A 21,658-nucleotide genomic window follows, 5' to 3' on the forward strand; every position below is an offset into this window, starting at 1 on the left:
ACATTAGTCCACTTACGATTGCTTAACATGGCGCTAAATTGTCTTATGACACACTAACATTAACTACTAACTACTAACTTTAATTTGAGCATTTAATTCTTGCAATTTACTTTAATTCAATTTACTTTCTTGCTCATTTACTCATATTTCTTTTCACTTTGCTCACTTGAGCACATATTTTATGTTTATGCCATTTTCGTTTTGCTCATTTGAGCTCATTATTGTATATAAATATATTGTTACTTTGTGTTTGTTTTGTCTTTGTTTATGTGAACCCAATGCAAAAAGGAGAAAGGACTTAGAATTAGGAACTTACCTATGCTTAAATGAGTTCAAGAGAAACTAGGCCTCATGCCTTTAGAATGCTAAACTTATTGAAGAGCAACTAGGCCTCATGCCTTTAGAATGCTAAATCTTAAAGATGACTTGAAATGAGCCCTAATCTAAACTCATTCTTTGTCCATTCCTCTTATTGTGTTGTGAACTTTTTGATGTTTGCTCTTGTGTGATAGGGTATTCATCTTGAGATAGTAAGAAGGACCATTGTCATGAGTAACCAAGTTAAGAGAGACAAGCCAAATGGAGATCCTAGGAGCTTGAATATAATATTTGTTTGATTTCTTGTTGCTTGCTAAGTCCAAAGGAAATGAGCATCTTGAATCATCTTTATGATCCCAATAAAAGGAACTCCAGGGGTTTTATCTCTTCTCTCATATTTGCATATTTAAGACTAGGCCTTCTCTTCTTCTCTCCACTCTAACCCAAGCCAAACTCATTTTGTGCAAACTTTGACATTGTTTTCAAAATAGAACCCTAGGACTTATGCCTTTGATTTTTTCAAACTTTTTTCATTAATACTCATTGTGAATGAATCTTAATCATACTTTGACCTCATTTTGTGAATACTTCTAACTTGTATGTACAACTCACTTCAAGTTATTTTTGTGGTTCCAATGGTCATCTTTGTTAAAACCTTTTTTATAAACATTAGCCATAGGTTTGAGTTATCATAGTGGTTGATGTAAACCTCACCTTATCCTTAGTGATTGGACTATAAATCTTCCATACTTATTATAGGATGGATCCCTCAGTAGTATGTTGAAGCTCTCCTCACATGGTGGATTGTTGGTTTAGGTCGAGTTTTCTCCCTTTGATAACAAAAGACCTTAAGGCTTTTTATCAAATCAATTCACCAATCTTTTGAGATTTTTACCCCGAACTACGAGGTTTTGATCCTACCTTTGTGATGGTACGTAGGCAATGGGTTTATCCATTCAAACAACAAAATTGTAAATATGTATATTCTTTTCTCACCCCCCAATCTTGTTTGCACAAATATTTTCACAAATACCAACCTACAATACACATTTGCAAAAAGGGCTCCCTTAGAGTACTAAGGATGTTTTGGGTGCTTAAAACCTTCCCATCTCATAACCAACCCCCTTACCCAGATCTCTGACATTTTTATTAGTTTTTGATTTGATAAAACTTCTTACTTGGCTTTTGTTCGCGTTTTAGCCTTTCCTTTGGACAAATAAAAGTGCAGTGGCGACTCGAATTGTATGCTTACTTTTGATTTAGTCAATAAATCTAAAGGTAACGAATACCCCGCTACACCTATAATGCAAGCTTCATATTCTGCTATATTATTTGTACACTTGAAAGTCAATCTAGCTGTAAATGGAAAATGAGTGCCTTGAGGAGTAACGATTACTTCCCCAATGCCATTACCATACTGATGAACAGCTCCATCAAATACCATGCCCCAACGGGAACCAGGTTCCAGTCCTTCCTCAAGCAATGGTTCATCACAATCTTTCATTTTTAGGTACAAGATCTCTTCATCAGGGAAATCATATTGTACTAACTGGTAACCTTCTATCGGTTGGTGAGCCAAATGGTCAGCCAAGACACTACCCTTGATTGCTTTCTGAGATTGGTACTCAATATCATACTCTGATAACAACATCTGCCAACGGGCAATCCTCCCAATTAAAGCAGGTTTCTCAAAAATGTACTTGATTGGATCCATTTTGAATATCAACCAAGTGGTTTGATTCAACATGTATTGACGCAGACGCTTAGCAGCCCAAGCCAATGCACAACAAGTCTTCTCAAGCATAGAATACCGAGTCTCACAATCAGTGAACTTCTTACTGAGGTAGTAAATCGCATATTCTTTCTTTCCAGTTTTATCTTGCTGACCAAGAACACAACCCATAATCTCTTCAAGCACAGTCAAATACATGATTAATGGTTTTCCTTCAACAGGTGGAGACAGAATCGAAGGCTCGAGCAGATATTCCTTGATACTGTCAAAAGCTTTTTGGAAATCTTCGGTCCAATCACAAGATTGATATCTCCGAAGAAGCTTGAATATAGGTGCACACGTGGCAGTCATGTGTGAAATGAATCTTGAGATATAATTCAAGCGGCCGAGCAAACCTCTGACTTGCTTATCAGTTTTGGGCGCAGGCATCTCTTGTATTGCTTTGACCTTGGCAGAATTAACTTCAATACCCTTCTCGCTGACAATAAAGCCCAACAACTTACCAGAACGAACACCAAATGTACACTTATTGGGATTCAAGCGGAGTTTATACTTCCTCAAACGCTGGAAAAGCTTCAATAAATGCTCAACATGTTCTTCTTTATCACTCGATTTAGCAATCATATCATTAACATAGACTTTGATCTCTTTGTGCATCATATCATGAAAAAGAGTAGTCATTGCTCTTTGGTAAGTTGCACCAGCATTCTTTAAACCGAAAGGCATCACCCTATAACAAAATATTCCCCAAGGTGTAATGAATGTGGTCTCCTCCATATCTTCGGGTGCCATCTTGATCTAATTATATCCGGAAAATCCGTCCATAAATGAAAAGAATTTGAACTTAGTTGTATTATCTACCAACATATCAATGCGTGGTAGAGGGAAATCATCTTTCGAACTGGCTTTATTCAAATCTCTATAATCAACACACATACAAACTTTTCCATCCTTCTTCGGAACAAGTACAATATTAGCCACCCACTGCGGATATTCGACAGTAACAAGGAAACCGACATCAATCTGTTTCTGCACTTCTTCTTTAATCTTCACTGCCATATCAGGATGAGTCCTCCTCAACTTCTGCTTGACTAGCGGGCATTCTAGTTTCAACGGCAATCTATGCTCCACAATCTCAGAATCCAACCCAGGCATGTCTTGATAGGACTAAGCAAACACATATAAATATTCTTGGAGAAGATCAATCAACCCCTTCTTCACTTCAGGATATAGTCAAGACCCAATCTTGAATTCCTTCACATCATCCTCGGAACCCAAGTTGACTAACTCAATCTGCTCTTTAAATGGTTGAATGACTTTTCCTTCATGCTCAAGAAGACGAGACAATTCATCACTTTCCTCCTCGACCTCAAACATAGGGAATTCAAAATTTGTAGAAGGAGACGGATCATTGTATTCAATGTGGTTAGGAACCAACCTGCATAATGATTTGATATTTTGATTTTAGAGAATTGAATTGTGACCAAATATTATGCAGATGGACAATTTTATTTATTTATGTTTTTTGTGATTACCATTTTCAGAATAAAGCAAAAAGTAAAATAAAATATCATGTATGTGGATGAATAGAATTTTATTTTATTGATGATCAAATTTGAGATGCCTAACAATGTTCACTTCTCCCTTAGGCATAGGAGAGGGATTTTCAAAAACAAATAAAAGCAATTACTTAGATCGATGCATAATAACAGGAATATCAATAGCAGTCCAATTGTTGCAAGCTTTTCTATTTGTCACAAAATTGGTGCAGTCTTCGTCTTCATCACCCTCGATCACAGCAGCTAAGTATTGTTTATTACCATGAATGAACCCTCCGCTACAGAAACTGGGTCGCGCATCTTCAGCTCTAACCACTGATGAACCTTGTTAAACACCCAAACCGGCTATGCTCTTATTATCAGAGACCTCTACCATCTATCCCCACTGATCAGACTGACCATCTTCAACAATTTTCTGTGCATCCTTAAATGAGGACATAGGTGCCCCAACTCTCTTTTCCTCAGCAATAGATAAAACTTGGAACAGAGTTCCAATCTCATACTCAGCATCTACATAAGATAAAGATGACACCATTCTTAACAAATTTCAACTTCTGATGCAACGTTGAAGTAACGACTCCTGCCTCATGAATCCATGGTCTTTCCAACAAACAACTATATGGCGGGTGGATATCCATTACTTGAAAAGTAGTTTGGAAGTCACTCAGACCTATCTTTGCTGGAAGGTTCACTTCACCGATCACATTCTTGCGAGAACTGTCAAAAGCCTTGACGATCACACCACTATATCTCATAGGAGCACCTTGGTATGACAACTTTGACAGAGTTGACTTCGGAAGCACATTCAATGAAGAGCCGGTGTCTACCAAGACATTCGATAAAGCGTCATTTTTACAATTCATCGAAATATGTAAAGCCAAGTTATAATTTCTACCCTCCTCGGGGAGTTCTTCATAACAGAAACTGAGATTGTTGCAGGAAGTGATGTTAGCTACAATATGATCAAACTGATCTACTGTAACATCGTGTTCCACATAAGCTTGCTCTAGAAATTTCTGTAGTGCTTCTATGTGCGCCTCAGGATTCATAAGCAGAGACAACACTGAAATCTTAGAGGGAGTTTGGAGCAACTGCTCCACCATATTGAACTCGCTCTTTTTGATCAGACGAAGCACCTCGTCGTCATTGTTAGGCTTCAAACCGCTGGATTCACCAGACTGACACTTTGGAACACTAGACAAATCTACCATAGGCGCATCAACCTTCTTGCTAACAGATATATCCTCCACATTCTTTGGGAACACCGGCCCAAAAACTCAACCACTGTGGGTCACCTTAGTAACATCAATTATGCTTATAACTGAACTGGTCGTAGGTAAAGGAACCTCTTGACCATTCTCTAGCATGGTAGCATTGTACTGATATGGGACAACCTTATCGGATGCATACGGGACGGGGCCCGCTAACCGTATAACCAACGGCGATACCGACCTATTGCTGACACTGTTACTGTTGCTGTTGTCGTACTAGATCACTACTCTTTCAGGAGTTTTGAATACTAGGACTATAGCATTCACATTATCATCTATATGACGGGACTGGACAATCTGAATCAAACCTTCATCCATCAACCTTTGGATGTCTCTCTTCATAACCATACAACCTCTGGGATTGACACTACAAATTGCACAACCATCATGGTCATGCTCACAATCGTTTACCAAACAGATATCCTTGTGCATCGTTACCAAAGACCTTATAATAAAGCGGACATCAAATACCTTGAACTCTCCAGGACAGCCGTCCACCATATTAATAGATGAATTCCCATGGGCAGGTAATGGATTAGCTTTGATGTTCGGCGCACGGTCCTCAAAGGACACCGTTCCACTTTTAACCAGCTTCTGGACTTCATACTTTAGAGGGTAGCAATTCTCGATATCATGACCTGAAGCTCCTTGGTGAAAAGCACAGTGAAGTTCTGGTTTATACCACCATGGAAGTGGTTCAGGGATTTGAGGTAGGTTTCTTGGTTGCAACAGGTTCTTGAGAACCATTGATGGGTACAATTCTGCATATGTCATAGGAATAGGGTCAAAAGAGACCTTCTTCCTCTCAAAGTTTTGTTTTTGTTTATGATTGTTGGTGTTGTCGGTGTTGTTGTTGTAGGTGTTTGTTCATTGTTGTGGCTGTTGTTGTTGACGTTGTTGTTGTTGTTGAATTGGTGTTGTCTGATTGTTAGAAAATACTGGGATCACAGATGATACTTGATGATGGTGTTGACGGGGTGGTTTATTTCTTCTTACATGAGGCATTTTTTGCCTCCCAACGAACACTTCATTACTCTCTGCTTCCTTCTTCTTACTAAAGCTATCACCATGCCTCTTACTGGATGACGCTTCCTCCTTAGATAATTGTCCCTCTCGGACACCTTCTTCTAGCCTCATCCCCATGTTTACCATCTCGATAAAATCACTGGGGGCACTAGCAATCATCTGCTCATAATAAAATGAGATCAGGGTCTTGAGAAAAATCTTGGTCATCTCCTTCTATTCCAAAGGAGGGGTAATCTGAGCGACAAGCTCTCTCCATCGCTGAGCATACTCCTTAAACGTCTCCTTATCCTTCTGAGACAATGACCTTAACTGATTTCCATCTGGTGCCATATCAACATTGTATTTGTACTGTTTCACAAATGCTTCGCCCAAATCATTGAATGTGCGGATGCTCGCACTATCCAAGCCCATGTACCATCTCAAAGAAGCACCGGTCAAACTGTCTTGAAAATAATGGATCAATAACTGATCATTATTGGTTTGCGTAGACATCTTTATGGCGTACATCACAAGATGAATGAGTAAACAGGTATTCCCTTTGTACTTTTCAAAGTCAGGCACTTTGAACTTCACCGGGATTTTAACATTTGGAACCAAACAAAGCTCCACAACACTTTTACCAAATATATCTTTACCCCTCAAAGTCTTCAACTCCTTTCGCAGCTCAAGGAATTGGTCTTTCATCTCATCCATCTTTTCATACACATCAGGGCTCTTAGACGGCTCAGAGTGATAGATGGTGTCTTCAACACAAGGTAGAGTATACACAACAGGTGGAGGCACAGACATGACCGGGATAGATGCCGGCATGGAAGCGAATGTAGGTGTGAATCCTTCAAGCACGAAATTAGGCGGCATTCCCCACGGGAATCCGGCAGGCATGTTAGGCGCAAAGTGAGCAGTAGTTGCAGGAATGGTAGAGGTAGCAACCTCGGAAATAATAGTCCTCTGAGGAGGAGAAGTTGCAGGCGTTGGAGAAGACTAGCTCTGAGCGGCTAGCATTGACTCCATCATGGAAGTCAGACGGGCAATCTCGTCCTTCAAATCTCTGTTCTCTTGCTCTAGATGCTCCATAATCTTTGAGTGATTGGCACGGGTATTGTATTGATGAGTCAGCTTGGCTGAAGCACAGAAGAAATACCAATGAGACATCTGGCGAAAACGAAACTTGCTTATGAAAATGATGAATGAAATGCAATGCTTGATTGTTTTTATTTTCAAGGAACTTACTATATTATTTGCAAAATATATAATAACAATTGTAACAATTTTGATTGACCAAAAAATCTCTTTTATTTATATAATTGGAAAGATTACACTGAGTACAATTTTAGAAACCAAATGATAATACAAGAGAAAAAGAGACTATTCAACCTAAGGATCCCTAATAACAACATCAGAAGATCTGGCCGCAGGCGCGTACTTCCTTCAAATGCGTCGAATCTCGGTCTCAAAAGAAGCCTTCATCTGAGTCTTCTCGAGGACAAGTTGATCAACAATCTTCTTCCAAGCAACGGAAGGCTAAGGCATACTAGAGGAAGATGAAACCTCTGGCTCTCTCTTCCTCTTCATCACTTGGTCTTCAAGTAGCTCAATAAGTGCATCTTTGTCCTTAGACTCAAGCTGCAACTCCTTATGCTTTCGGCTCAAAGCATGGAAACGCTCTTCCCACATATCCTTCTCTTGCTTCATCTTGGCGAGCGCGTCTTCCAACTCCTCTACATCTTGGTTAGGGAGAGTTAATGGCTCAACTACAACCAAAGACATAGTTCTTTCACAAGAATAAGGCATCTTCAACTCCAAAGCTCTCTTCTTCACCCAAAGAGTGTAAGCTTCCAAAGTTACACAATTGCATGGACCAAGCTCAGATCTTCCCTTCTTATGCACATTATGCCAAGCATGCACAATCTTCTGCTTCAAATGTTGGGGATCTTTACCCTCTTGATAGAAAAAACCTTCTAACAAAGTGTTATTAGGTTTGTCTCTCAAGGGGAACCCAAGTTGTCGACGAGCCAAAGCGGGGTTGTAGTTAATTCCTCCTTGTGTACCAATGAGAGGCACATTAGAGAATTCACCACAACAATCAATAATCTCCATGCTACCTAATGAAGAATCATACCAAACTATATCATCATTAGTGAGTGACATAAGTCTCTGAGACCACCTTAGACATTATTTGTTCTCCACAAAAGAAGGCGTCTGAGGCAAATGCGAAATAAACCACTTGTACAGAAGAGGAATATAGCACACAATCGTTCCACCACCTTTAGAGTTCCTTATATGCAAAGAGAAGTACATATCTCCTAACAGAGTAGGCACATGATTCCCAATCAAGAAAATTCTAATGGCATTAACATCAACAAAACCGTCAATGTTAGGGAACAAAGCTAAACCATAGATGAGCAACACAAAGATAACTTCAAAAGCATCCACACTACCGGCTTGAGCAAAGGCAGTAGCTTCCTTGATGAGGAACTCAAAAGTCAACCCAAATAATCCTCCTTTCTTCACCCAATGAGCCTCTATCTCAGACTTCTTTAAGTGAAGAGCTTCAGCAATGATATGAGATCTGGGAATCTCCTCCAATCCACTAAAAGGCACTTTGTCAGAAACGGGTATTCCCAAGAGATGGGCATACTCCTCCAATGTAGGCATAAGCTGATAATAAAGGAAAGTGAAGCAGCGACAGAGAGGATCATAGAACTGAACCAATACACTCAAAAGTCCTTCAATCACATCAGCAGACAAGATAGACAGAAGCTTCCCATGGTGTTTCTTGAAATCCAAGGGATCTAATACAAAAGATGCTAGCTTCCTTATCTCTTTCAAATCAGGACATCTGAAACTGTACTTCTTAGTGTTCCTTTGTCCATAATCCATGGTCTGGAAATATTTGCAAATAACACCTCAGTTCCTTGAAATTTTCGTGTGATGAATGTTATGATGCGCATGAATACATGAATGCAAAAATTACAAATAGGGGATCACAAGGCAAACAAAGGTCAAGGGATGAATCAAGTCATCGTCAATATTAATCATCCATTTTGGTGGATTATGGTTTACACCTTATCAACACCCAAGTTCCATTGATATTGACAAGACTTGATTGGATCAACCAAGAATCAAGGGTTTGTTGTGAGTCACGAGCATGGAGTATGGGTAAGAACCATCCCAAAGGAGTGAACTAAGGATAAAAACGTGTAAATCATGTTCTAAAAAGTTCGCAAAGTCTTAATTCCATCTATCGGATATTACAGGTTATGATGGCTGACTCATCAACCCATAATATTCTCAAGAGAAACTCGTTTGAGTGTAGTATCACGTAACAACTGTTATCAAGTCTACACTTGAACAGTCTCCGCACTACGTCCTAAATAGTCCAAGAGGGGTTAAATGTTCTACAATCCTTAGCTTCTCGGACCCCAAATCAGAGATATTAATGCCTAAGCACAAATGACTTGTGTGACATTTATAACTCCATAAGGGTCTCCATTGAGTAGATGGGTCTCAAGCCAACTTGTTAAGGACTACTCCACACAAGTCGAACATGACTATACCATCCTCCTATATTAATTGCACTCAAGTCCGGGTTAAAACTTATCTCACCACTAAGAGATCACCAAGCACAACAAGCAGGTTATATCATACAAACAAATATACAAACATCAAATATACAATTATATACACACACGAAAGTAGGCTAAACCCACTAGAGACTACTCCCCAACATAGTCGCCACTTAATTTATGTAGCGGTAAATTCATGACCATCAAGCTATGGATAAGCTAGACTTCAACTAAACCAGAGTCACTACCGCGCTTTTATTATTTCCAAGGGAAAAGGGAAAAGTACGAATAAAACCCAAAAGATAAGAAGTTTTCAAATCAAAACTAATAAAATTCCAGAGATTAAAGGTAAGGGGGTTGGTTACACAGAGGGAAGGTGTTAGCACCCAAAGTGTCCTAGGTACTCCTAGGGAGCCCTTTTTTGTGTGCATGTGTATTTTTGTACAAAAGATGTTTGCAATAAATAGAGTGGAGGGATGAGAAAAGAATTCATTAGTTATATTTTTGTGTTTGACAAGACCTTCAGACTTGTTGTGCCTACGTACCAACATAAAAATGAGGGATCAAAACCTCGTAGTTCGTGGTATCAATTTCAAAGTGAGTGCATTGCTTTTAAAAAAAAATTAAGTTTAACAAAGGCACAAGAGGCATAAAAATGGTTTGAATGAGTGTTAGTTCTTTTTGTCTTTTGAAATTTTAAGTCAAGTATGGTTAAGTTTATTTACAAATTTGATTAAGAAAAGAGTTTTGAAATGCAATGGCATAAGGCTAAAGTTTCTAATTTGCAATATGGTCAAAGTTTAGAAAATAAACACAAGAAAAGAATATTTTAAAAGGAGAGAGAGATTTGAAATTAAATAAGTGGGTAGGAGATGAAGAGACTAATCCTAAGCACAAATTTAAAAGTTAAGAGTTGAAAAGATCTGACCAATGGGTTGTAATCCAATAGACAAGAATGTCATATAGAAACCAAAAATTCCCTTGGACTTTAGAATCAAGCAATATCAATACACAAATATCAAGATGAAGAGAAAAGCATCAAATAAAGATAGCCATATCCAAGCTTAGCAACTCCATGATCTTCTTCCAAAATTTCCCATGTATCAGATGACTCCAAAGATGGCATAAGACACATGTTGCATATGAACTCAAATGGATCTTCAATATTTTATCAGATGAATGTTCACTTCACAAGCAACTTGATTTCATGAAAGTTGGCATTGGCCAAGTCCTTTGCATATGGAGTGTTGCCTAAATTCTAAGTCCAATAGTCTCAGATCAAACCAACAATCCACACAAGATGTTTTTTATGGTTTTTGTTCTTATTATGTACATTAAGGTCAAAAGACCAAACAAACAAACAAGTATATACAAACACAATGTATCACAAAATATGGCCCAAGTGGGCAAAGTGAAAATAACATTAAAGTAAACAATTTGGATGGTATGAATAATGGCAAATGAATTAAAAGCTTAAAAATTAAAGTGCATAAAAGTAAATGACTTGAAATTAAATGTTAGTTGTTAGTTGATTAGAAGTTAGTATTGCTTTTGCTTTGTTTAAGTCATTATTTGGAGAACATTCAACCCACTTATCACAATCGTGGATCCTTGAACCAAGACATCTTCCAAAGGAAGGAAAAAAAGTCAAGTTTCCACACAATACCATGAAAGAGGGGAGACTTACAATCTCACTGACTAGAACGCTATGCCTTTTTGTATCAAAATTTAGCGCTATGTTAAGCAATCATAATTGGACTTATGTAGAAGTCACGACTATTTTAGGCCGGATAATAGAATTTTGTTGTTAATGCATGTTAGAGACATAGTATAATGGACTATGCTCATGAAACATACCACGCACAAAAAGAATATGCAAAATGGGGGACCTAATCTCATCCATACTTATGTTGATTTTGAAATTAACTAGCCTTTGGATATAGAGATATTATAGGTCCATGACATGAATGAATAAAGAAGGGGAATGAGATAAAGAGGGAGGGGGAATGGATTCAACACAAATTGGTCAAAGGAGGACTTTTACCAAATTAAGATCATTCATTCATTTTGGGAGATGGAATGTACATTTCATCAATCCCCTAAATCCAATGATCTTAACCTAACAAAGTCAAATCAACCTTGACCAAGGCCCAACAGCACAAGTCAAACTCACAAAGTCAATTAAAATGACTCTACACAATAATTTGGCATTTAAACAATTAAAAATAATAAAAAAAATGCATTAAATTAAATAATGGTTGGTCAATTTCCTAAAATCTCATCAAAACACCAAAGAAATGGCCATGAGATTTATCATAGGTCAAACAAGGTCAAAGGACCTTGGAGAAAAAAATTCATAATTTTTGGAAACTTAAAAGTAATTTTAAACAATAAAAAATATTCAAAAATCAATTAAATCATGAAAAATATTAATAATGATCCAAAAAATAATTTTAATTTAGAAAGTAAAAGAGGATTTTATTTAAAAAAATTTGGCGAAACTCCCATATTTTTTGGTTCAATATTAAAATTTATATGAATTAATTAAAATAAAGAAAATAAAATGAAATTCAAATATTCAGAAAAAACGTGGACCACTTGATCTCCCTCATTAATTGAGGTGGCAGATCAAGTGGATCCAAACGCGCGTTCCACCATGGACACGAGTCAGCGCACCACACCAATAGTATTTAAAACTAACGCTCGTGATTAAAACAAGATGAGATGATCATGTGGCTCTGAACCGTTCTAGTGCATCACCAGAGCAAAACACCGCTCACCTTCTCAGGCCACCCTGGCCGGATTGGTTCACTCATCACCATCACAAAAAATGAAAAATAAGGACATGATTTTAAAGTAAAAATAGCACTGATCATGAATCTGACCTCAATTCATCCTAACTCCAAGTATATTGAGAGATACATGGAGTTGAAATTTGAGGTACATGAACTGAGTTGCTTCGATTTGACCTCAAAGCAACTCAATCTTCTTGCCTACATTGGTAGGACTTCAGACAACCAAGGATCCAAGAGAATTGATGAGAATTGAGAGAGCATCGAAGAGAAGAAAAAATATGGAAAATACCTTTAATGCTATGTAGAACTCGATCTCTCTTGCTTTGATTCTTGCTTGATCTGACTCAGGAAGCTTGCAGAAGTGGTTTAGAATTGAACATAAGCTTTGGATCCCTGGAGTTTTGAATCTCCAAACAATGAGATTCAAACTCAATTTTCAAAAGAAAATTCTCAGGTTTCTCCTTTCAAATGTGAGGGTTTGAGGTATTGGATCAAAGATGGCGCGCAAGGGTCTTCAATTCTGATGCTAGAGGCTCTTATTTATAGTTGCAACTCATGATATTTGCACCTTGAATTTGAAATTCCAAATTTAGCAATGGATGATGCATGCTTGCATGGGCATGTACAGGCCCATGAAGCCACTCAATTAAGTCCATAATCAAGTGTAATTGAGTCTGAAAGTGAATTGGAAGGCAAGGAAAATGTGTGGAGCTATTTGAAGTTTGATCCTTGCCAAATGATGATGCCCTGTTCAAGCCATACGCAGACCACTCAAACCTGATCCAAAATGGATGAAATTGGACTCTTTGGAAAGGTTAGATCAAGAGGAACAACTCTTATGTTGAAAAATTTCCCATTTGAAGTTTGTATCATGATGAATTTTTAGGTGGAAGTTTGGAAATTTTAACATATCAAAATGTTTTCTAAGTGTCAAGCCATATGTTCACTTATTCCACCTTGGCTAACTTTTTATGTGAGTTTCAAATGAGAAAAGTGTCTTCATCAAAGTTGTATCTCTTTCAAAACCATTCAAAATCTTTACAAATTTGACCTCATTTGGATTTTGGATGAATGAGTTATGCATTTTTGAAGTTGAGGAAAATCACTTATTCAATGGTATTGGTCCAAAATGACCTATAATGTATCCTCATATCACATGCTCATAAAAGTTGAATTAGCTCTTCCTATAAACATAAAAGTTGAATTAGACACCTTGAGTTTGATTGTGAAACTTGGAAATCTCTCATCTCATAAAAATTGAGCAAGTTATGGCCTTGGGAAGTTGACCTCCAAATTAAGGTTTTGACAAAATGACCTATAATCTTTCAACATGAAAAATGACTTTCCAAGCAAAACTAGCTCTAGACCTCAACATGAAAGTTGTTTGGAATGTCATTTAGAATAACATTTATCTTGGAATCATTTTCATATGATACAAATTGTAGGAGATAGGGTCTAGGGAACCCCAGTTTTGATCAGATGAATTCCTCTGGTCAACCACCATCAACCAACTTGCTAACTTGCAATTCTCTTGACTTTTGGGACTCATGGGAGATCATATATGCATAAGATGATGAAATTTTTGGTTCCCCCTGAAATATTTGATCAATTGTTGAAGAAGCTTGTTGAAGAAGTTACTCAAAATACCCAAATGAACTAGGGTTTCCAAGGCAAACCAATTCCAAACTCTTGAAGGATTCTTGATCATAATACCATGTGAAGCTCATGGGGACTCATATATGATTTCTATAGCCATTATAGATCATTTATTTATTGAGCTCCTTGCATTGAGGGTCTTAACCCTAGATATGAACTTGATGAATCAAAGGTGATCATGTGCCCTACCTACAAAAGAGTTAGACAAATGCAAAGACATATTTTTGGTATTTTGGTTAGTCAATGATAAATACAAAGTATGATACAATCATATAGTTCTTGGTGATCTCTCCCAAGACAAACCCAATGGATGAGGGGTAAAGAGGATGTCAAGGTATGATCCCAATGCTAATGCATATGATGAGATAGCATGAGGGATCTTAGGGTCAAAATTGGGGTCTTAAACTTAATATGTATGTTTAAGACCCTAATTAAGAGTTAAATCTACTAAAGTTTAATGGACATAATATATATATATATATATATATATATATATATATATATATATATATATATATATATATATATATATATATATATATATATATATATATATATATATATATATATATATATATATATATATATATATATATATATATAAACACTAAAAGATTGATTTCCTCGATGCTAGTCAGGAAGAGTCTCAAATGATTGATTAAATGTCTGTAAATGTTTTTCTCAGGTTGTTATTATCCACCTTTTCTCATTTTTTGATGTCCCTTATATAGGTTCATTCCGCACTCATAACAATCATGAAGAATCCTTTCCTCTTCCTTCTTGCATTCAAAGTCTAGAAAATTGCCGCCGCTTAATCATTTAATTTTTCTTCTAAATGGCTTGTAACGCCTGCTTCATTATGGTGTCGTTAAGAGCTTTCAATTTTCGAGACCGTTTCTAGATGGTGGCCTTTCGTTCGACTATTATCTCACCTTATCCGAATTCCATACCTAACGACACAAGGCTCTCCACCTTGGCCAATCAGGACCCTTAACCGCACAATACGCTGACTTCATTAGGTCAGGTTATATCTCGGGTATCCCTTAGTTGAGTTCGTGTTCTAGCTCTAGATATTGTCCGACTTCCACCCGAACCATCCCTACTTCATCACAGACTTCTTCTGATTTTACACATCGACTGGTCAAAATAATTTGTGGAATGTACATAAGGCCCCCGAGCATTAAATCTAAAAGACTGAAATTTTTAGACAAAAGAAGCCTGGAATATTTTTGGTCCATCATGGGGTCGAGGTAGACGTAGGGGCGCATCTTTGCCAGATTTTTTCTTTCTTTTGTAATGATGATTTTTATGGGGAATTGATTTTCTTCCGAAATATCAAACGCCTCATCTTTTCCGAAGTTGTAAATCGCCAGACCAAAGTCGAAAATTGTCAGAACAAGGTCGAAAAATTGCCAGACCAAGGTCGAAAATTGCTGAATGGAAGTCCCATCCTAACTCCAATATATATGATGCATGATAATGACAAGAAAATGAAAATTTATCCACTCAATCCTAAATATCCTCCACATTGGTTACAAAAATAGGATCAACACTGATTCTCACGAACCTAATACAATAACATGTATCAACACTGGTTCTCCCGAACCCAAACATATCAACATTACTAGTTAAGGCTAGCAATGGTTCTTGCAAACCTAAACATATATCAACATTGATTCTCTCGAACCTAATCATAAATCACATAAACACCGAACTTGCGTCATAACCTTAACAACTTAACTAATATACATATTATCAAGGCATTAGACCACACTCCTAAACATATTCATATCTTATACTAGTATCGCACAAATATATAATAAAAAAATTGGGTTAATGTCCTAAAATATCCACATCACATTTCCATTAAATGTATCATCTAACATTGGACCAATGTCGTAAAATATTCAAAACATCATTCACACGTATAAACACCATTAATTCATTTATCTAAGAAAGATATATGTCTTAGTTTTTCAATGTAACTGATGATCGCGACTTAGTAAGTCTGAGGGAATCATGACTGCAAGTGCACAATCCAATCGCATAGTTTTCAAGATTATCGAACCCACAAGGACTAATAATCGAACGTTCGTTATCTAATGTTGCTATTTTCCCTTTTTCTTGCGTAGACATCTCTTATTCGATAAATACTTGAAATAAACATAAAATACGACGTAATATTATGGAAAATCAAGTAAAAAGCAATGCATATTAAGTCAAATATACAATACGTTTTTGCATTATCAAACTCCTTCATACTTAAACCTTTGCTTGTCCTCAAGCAAATGCCGCGTACATGAATAAAAAAGTTTTGTAAAATCTTTGCAGCATACACTATCAAGACTCGTAAAAGACACAGTTGCATTCGGATACTCAATCTAGTCTATAAACTTTATTTTGGTCAAAAATTGCATCAATAGGTACCATCTTCCACACTAAGGGTATCGTTGAAACACGTAGCCGCAATAGTGCAACCATAAGTCTCCCTCCTTTACAAACCAATCTGAGTCGTGTCGTCATGGCTAAGCCTACCTTACTAAACCTTCTTTTTATCCTTTTTCATTCTAGTGCAATCACATTAATCCTGTTATCCTTTCACATTCATAGCAAGATAATCTGTTAGTGACTATGATCTCATCATTATTTATTTATTTCGTTTTCGCACTTTGGCTCAAATAATAGTTAAATATGGTTATACCGTTGGTCTAAATGACGGGGTGAGGATCACCTAACTTAGAGGGGACAACATTTTCATACATTTCGTCAATCTTTTTCTCTTTTAAGCCTGAGATCATACACTTATTTGCATCGACTTCTTGCGTAGTGTGTGCTTAGGATGGTGATGACTGCTAGATAAACTACTTAAGGAATATTAAAGGATAGAATTTAAGGCTATGGCATGACAAGTACTAAAATCGATCTTATACTTGGGAGATTTAAGGTGTTAGAACGATACCGATCTTGTAAAGTTTTCCAAATCTCTACAATTCAACCTCAGTTTTATTTATAGTTAAGAATTTTCAAAAGATGTACTGAATCTCTAAGTCTAGATTTTTGCAAAATATTTTGGTATGGCTTAAGCAAATGGGAGAATCAGTAAATAACGGAAACCACGCATAAAGACTCGACAACACATTGATATTTAACTCGACTGACACTTAACAAAAATAACAAAAGGAAATAACAATGACAATAATTTAAATCTACCTAGAAAGCGATAAATAAAAGCGCTAAAGCTTCCTCCCCCATACTTAAACCTTACATTGTCCCCAATGCAACGACATAAGATAGAAAGAAAGGTAGAACCTGGGTAGCCTGCTACTGGAGCCTTCTGCCACGTGTATGTGCACGTCCACCGTTTCCTGGCTGGTGAGGTGGCGTATAGTCTTGTAGATCTTCCACACGCATTGTCAATGTTGCCATTTCATTTATCAAGCCAGGCATGTTCTGTTCGGTTCTGAAAGCGTAGTTGTGCTGATCATGATGCATTTGGCGAAGTATTTGCAACATTTCTATTTGCTGAGCTTCCATGTTTTGGATTTGTAGGTTGTGTTGAGCGTCTGATTCGCTACGCCGCAACAGTTCAGCATAGATCTCATCAAGAGTGGCTGGTGCCACATTTCTTCTTCTGGGTCTTTGGCTGGAGGATGTACCTGCAACATATTCAGATGACATGTGTGTGGTGTGTGGGTCAGTAGTTGGAGTAGCTTGCTCCGAAATATAATCCTCGTCGGTGTCCCCGCCAGCAGCTATATTCTCAGGAATGTGCACGGGGACCAGATCATTAATATAATGAAAATTTTCCTGGTTACTCACATCTGTGCAAGTTGGATTTGGGAGGATGAAATCTTGTAACACATTATTTGCAATTATTATATTAAACTTACCGTCTCTCTTTCGTTTTACCAATTTCATGCTCCTCGCCATGTCAATGTCAAGGGCGTGATGCGGGAGTGAGGTTAACCTGGAGAGTTTTTCTTTGAGTCCTAGGACTCTGGCTATGGAGGTCACTAAACCTCCAAAAATAATCGGCCCTCTCTTCGCATTGACAATGGCCTGCATGTGAGCTAACATAAAAGGGACGGTATTCACCTTTTGTGGTAGAAAAGTGGCGAACAAATAAAAGAGTTCTTTTTCGTTTCCCTTGTTAGAGTTTGCTCGGTCAAAAATGGTGGATGCCAATATTTGGCGGAAATATCGAATAATCGGGTTGTGAATTAGAGTGACTCTGTTTCCCTCAAAACTATGGATTATTGTACCGATTATTACCCTCCAAAATGGTTGGAAGACGCGTTGCCAACCCTCAGTATCTGGGACCTCACTTACTACGCCATCCACATTGGGGAAATGTAGTAGGTCCGTTAGTTGGGAAATGTAAGGGCATATTCGACGTTGAATAAACGGAACTGGATAGTCCCACTGGAGCAGTTTGTGTTAAGTGTGGGACTAAAAATTAACGAACTTAGAAATTCTAGTGTTAATTGAGCATAGACAAGATCCTTAAGAGATAGGAAATAATTAAAATTTAAAGTTTCTAGCATATAGTTAACACTATCTAAAATTCCTAAGGCAAATAAACAGGGTTCATCGGCATACCTTGTTGATTTTATCTTTCTTGCATTTAGAGTCATGTACGTCTCTTCCTGTAACTCACCTGGCTCGCCGTTTCTGAACACTATTTCATATTCCCTTATTTGTGCCATGATGAATTTTACACTTCTTGTGTAAGGTAGTGAGAATATAGAAAGAGAGGGGAGAAGTATGCTTATGAGAGGTGTGGTTTTGTGATATTATGTTGGTGGTTTATATAGAGATGGTTGTGGTTGAGAATTGATGAATAAAATAAATTTCATTTACGGTCTTCAATGTCGTGGTCAAAGGATGTGAGAATGGTTGAAGATCTTTTATGGAGTGTCCAGCATGCAAGGGATAAAACAATTAAGTGATTTGATGTGACAAATAGTAGCAGCGTGCATGTGAAGGGCTGGTGTAGTGGCTAACGCCACTTTTCATGCTCGTGGCGGGCGCCACCAGGGCCTTGTGGCAAGCGCCACAATCCTCACATGGGCGCCACAACTGTGTGTGGTCTGCTCCCATGTGTGTGCCAGTTTATTGCTTTGACCATAATTTTCGTTTGGATGTTTGTTTATCGACATGGAATAATGGTTTAATAACTAGTTAGAAGAGAACCAACATAATATATAGGTAGGAATAATAAACATGATATAGTAAAATGAAATTAAAACACAATTGAAGAATAAAAGAATGGAGTAGACGGGAAAAGATGATATAATTCGTCTACTGGAATAAAAAGAAATGAAGTACTACTTGGCGGTTAATTAGAAATTCAAACACATTCGATCCTAGGTTCCTAATGATATCGGTGTTAAAAAACAAAATCCGATATTCATTGGTCATATCCCACCTAAAGGGTTGTGCCTGATAAGTGGTTATCTCAGTCCGATCTCATTTGCTATCATGGTCACTAAGCCTCCCGTTAAGATTGGTCCATAGTTATCCTATGTTATACGGTCCAAATTAGCTATCATGAATGTAGCGGCATTAACAGGTCAGGCTTGTGATGCACAATACATTAGAAAGAGTTCGTCTTTGGACACAAAGGTTCTGTTATGTTCCTTTCCAAATAAGGTTTGAGCTAGGATCTTATGAAAGTAACGAATGACAGGGTTATAGATGTTCACTGAATGCATAAGGTCTGGCTCGGGATGGTCGTTTCCTGTGACGCTACCCTAAAAGAGATCTAATTGATGGTCTACAAGCCTGTCTTCCTAGGTAATGGTAAAGGTATCAGGACTATTAGGGCATCCTAGGAGTTCAACCATTTCTCTATGGGTGTAGCGGTAGTCATTATCGAACAACCTAAAGATGATGAGGCCTTTGTTAAATCCCATACCATGGTTTGGCAGGTACACTAGGGAGCTTAGGAATTCTAAAGTCAACCTACTGTAGGAACTAAATTTTCATTTGATGGGGAAGGTGTCCCAACCTAGTTAGTTAATTAGGAACATAACACTATCTCTTATACCTAATTTGGTCATGGTGCGTCCATCTGGGTATAAAGTTAGTGCCATTTCTCTCTGAGCTAGAGCCTCAAAACGTCTCCTTTGAGCTCTGCCTCTGAAGACTATATCCATGTAATCTACTTGTTGCATTGTGATGGTCAGTGGCTAGATAAATTTAAGTAGATACTGGCATTAAGTCAGTAATGGTTAATAATAAAGAAAAATACCGATTGACTTTATGAAAGAGAAGAAAGAAGAAAAAAATGGATAGATACAAAATGAGATTAATAAAACAGGAAATATTCGCTATGTTTTACGTCGATAGCGTGGAGACTCAGGAGTGTAAGTACTCATGGTGGTTCTTTCGAGGATGAATCCTCGGTCAAACTTTTAATTATCATCGATTTCCATGGACACTTATCAATCCATCTCTCATATCCATCACCTTTTCTTATTTTTCTTCTGCGAGGTAGTTTATCCTTCTGAACTTGTGGTGGTGGTGGTTCTGGCTCTATCCTGAGAGCTACCTTTTCAGGTTTAGGTTCAATTTTTGCATCCACCACCTCAAAGTATGGTTTTCCCCTTTTAATACTAATGGGTTCCCTAGTTTCATGGTCTTTTAATTTTCTCTTCTTGTTCAGGGTCTCAAATAAAGGTACATTGGTGTGGATATTTTCCGATAGCTCTTCATATCTTTCGGATTTAGGGTCTACCTTGACTTCCACAGACCTTCGTGGGAAAGGAATTGGTGATTTATAGGGAGGAGGAACAACACATAGTTCTTCCTTCTCTACCTCTTTGACAACCTCCCTCTCGGGTGGTGTCGGTGGTTCTTTCTCAATTTCTACTCTTTCCTCACCTGAACCCTCCTCATTATCACTCTCCTTAGGATTTTCGGCAGATTTTTCACTGGTGATTGTTACAATATTCGCATGTTTCTCAGGGAAAGGTCCTAGAGGTGTCTACATAAGTAGGGAGATTTGAGTCTCCAATGCCTCGTTGTGAGTGACGAGGGACTCAACCACAATGTTCAGTTGCGTAAGGGTTTCATTGGTATAGAGACTTTGTTTTCTAAATTCTTCATTCTGAAGAGTTTGTGTAGCCACAAAGTGTTCCATCATAGATTCTATCCTAGAGTGAGTTTGCATCTCAATGAAATCCTCCATTAATATTTCCAGGTTGGATTTATAGGAATCTTACGATTCCTCAAAATACTGGGAGTGATAATCATAGAGAAAATTTGGGTGATACATAGTAATAGAGAAAAGAGTGCCTTAGTTTATACTGGCAACACTGGAGTTATGATATCGACTAAATTAGTCCCCGACAATGGCATCAAAAACTTGGTCGTGAGTTAGTAAGTCTGAGGGAATCGTGACTGCAAGTGCACAGTCTTATCGCGTAGTTTTAAAGATTATGGAACCCACAAGGACTAATAATCGAACATATCGTTATCTAATGTTACTATGTAAATCTAAGGCTGATGATCGTTCTAAGATTGGAGGGATGAAGAGAAATAACTATAACATAAATAGAATATTAATAGAGATATGCGATAAAGGGATATCGGTATGTAACACATCAAACTTTGGGGATTCGATAGATAGTTGGCGTAATCTTATTGGTCAAAATATTCTTCAGTAGAAATTATTTAAAAGGACTTAGTCTCACACTCTTGTTTTTATTGACTCTGACCATACTCCTAAACC

Source organism: Lathyrus oleraceus, chromosome 5, assembly GCF_024323335.1.
Source record: "Lathyrus oleraceus cultivar Zhongwan6 chromosome 5, CAAS_Psat_ZW6_1.0, whole genome shotgun sequence".
Taxonomy (NCBI): domain Eukaryota; kingdom Viridiplantae; phylum Streptophyta; class Magnoliopsida; order Fabales; family Fabaceae; genus Lathyrus; species Lathyrus oleraceus.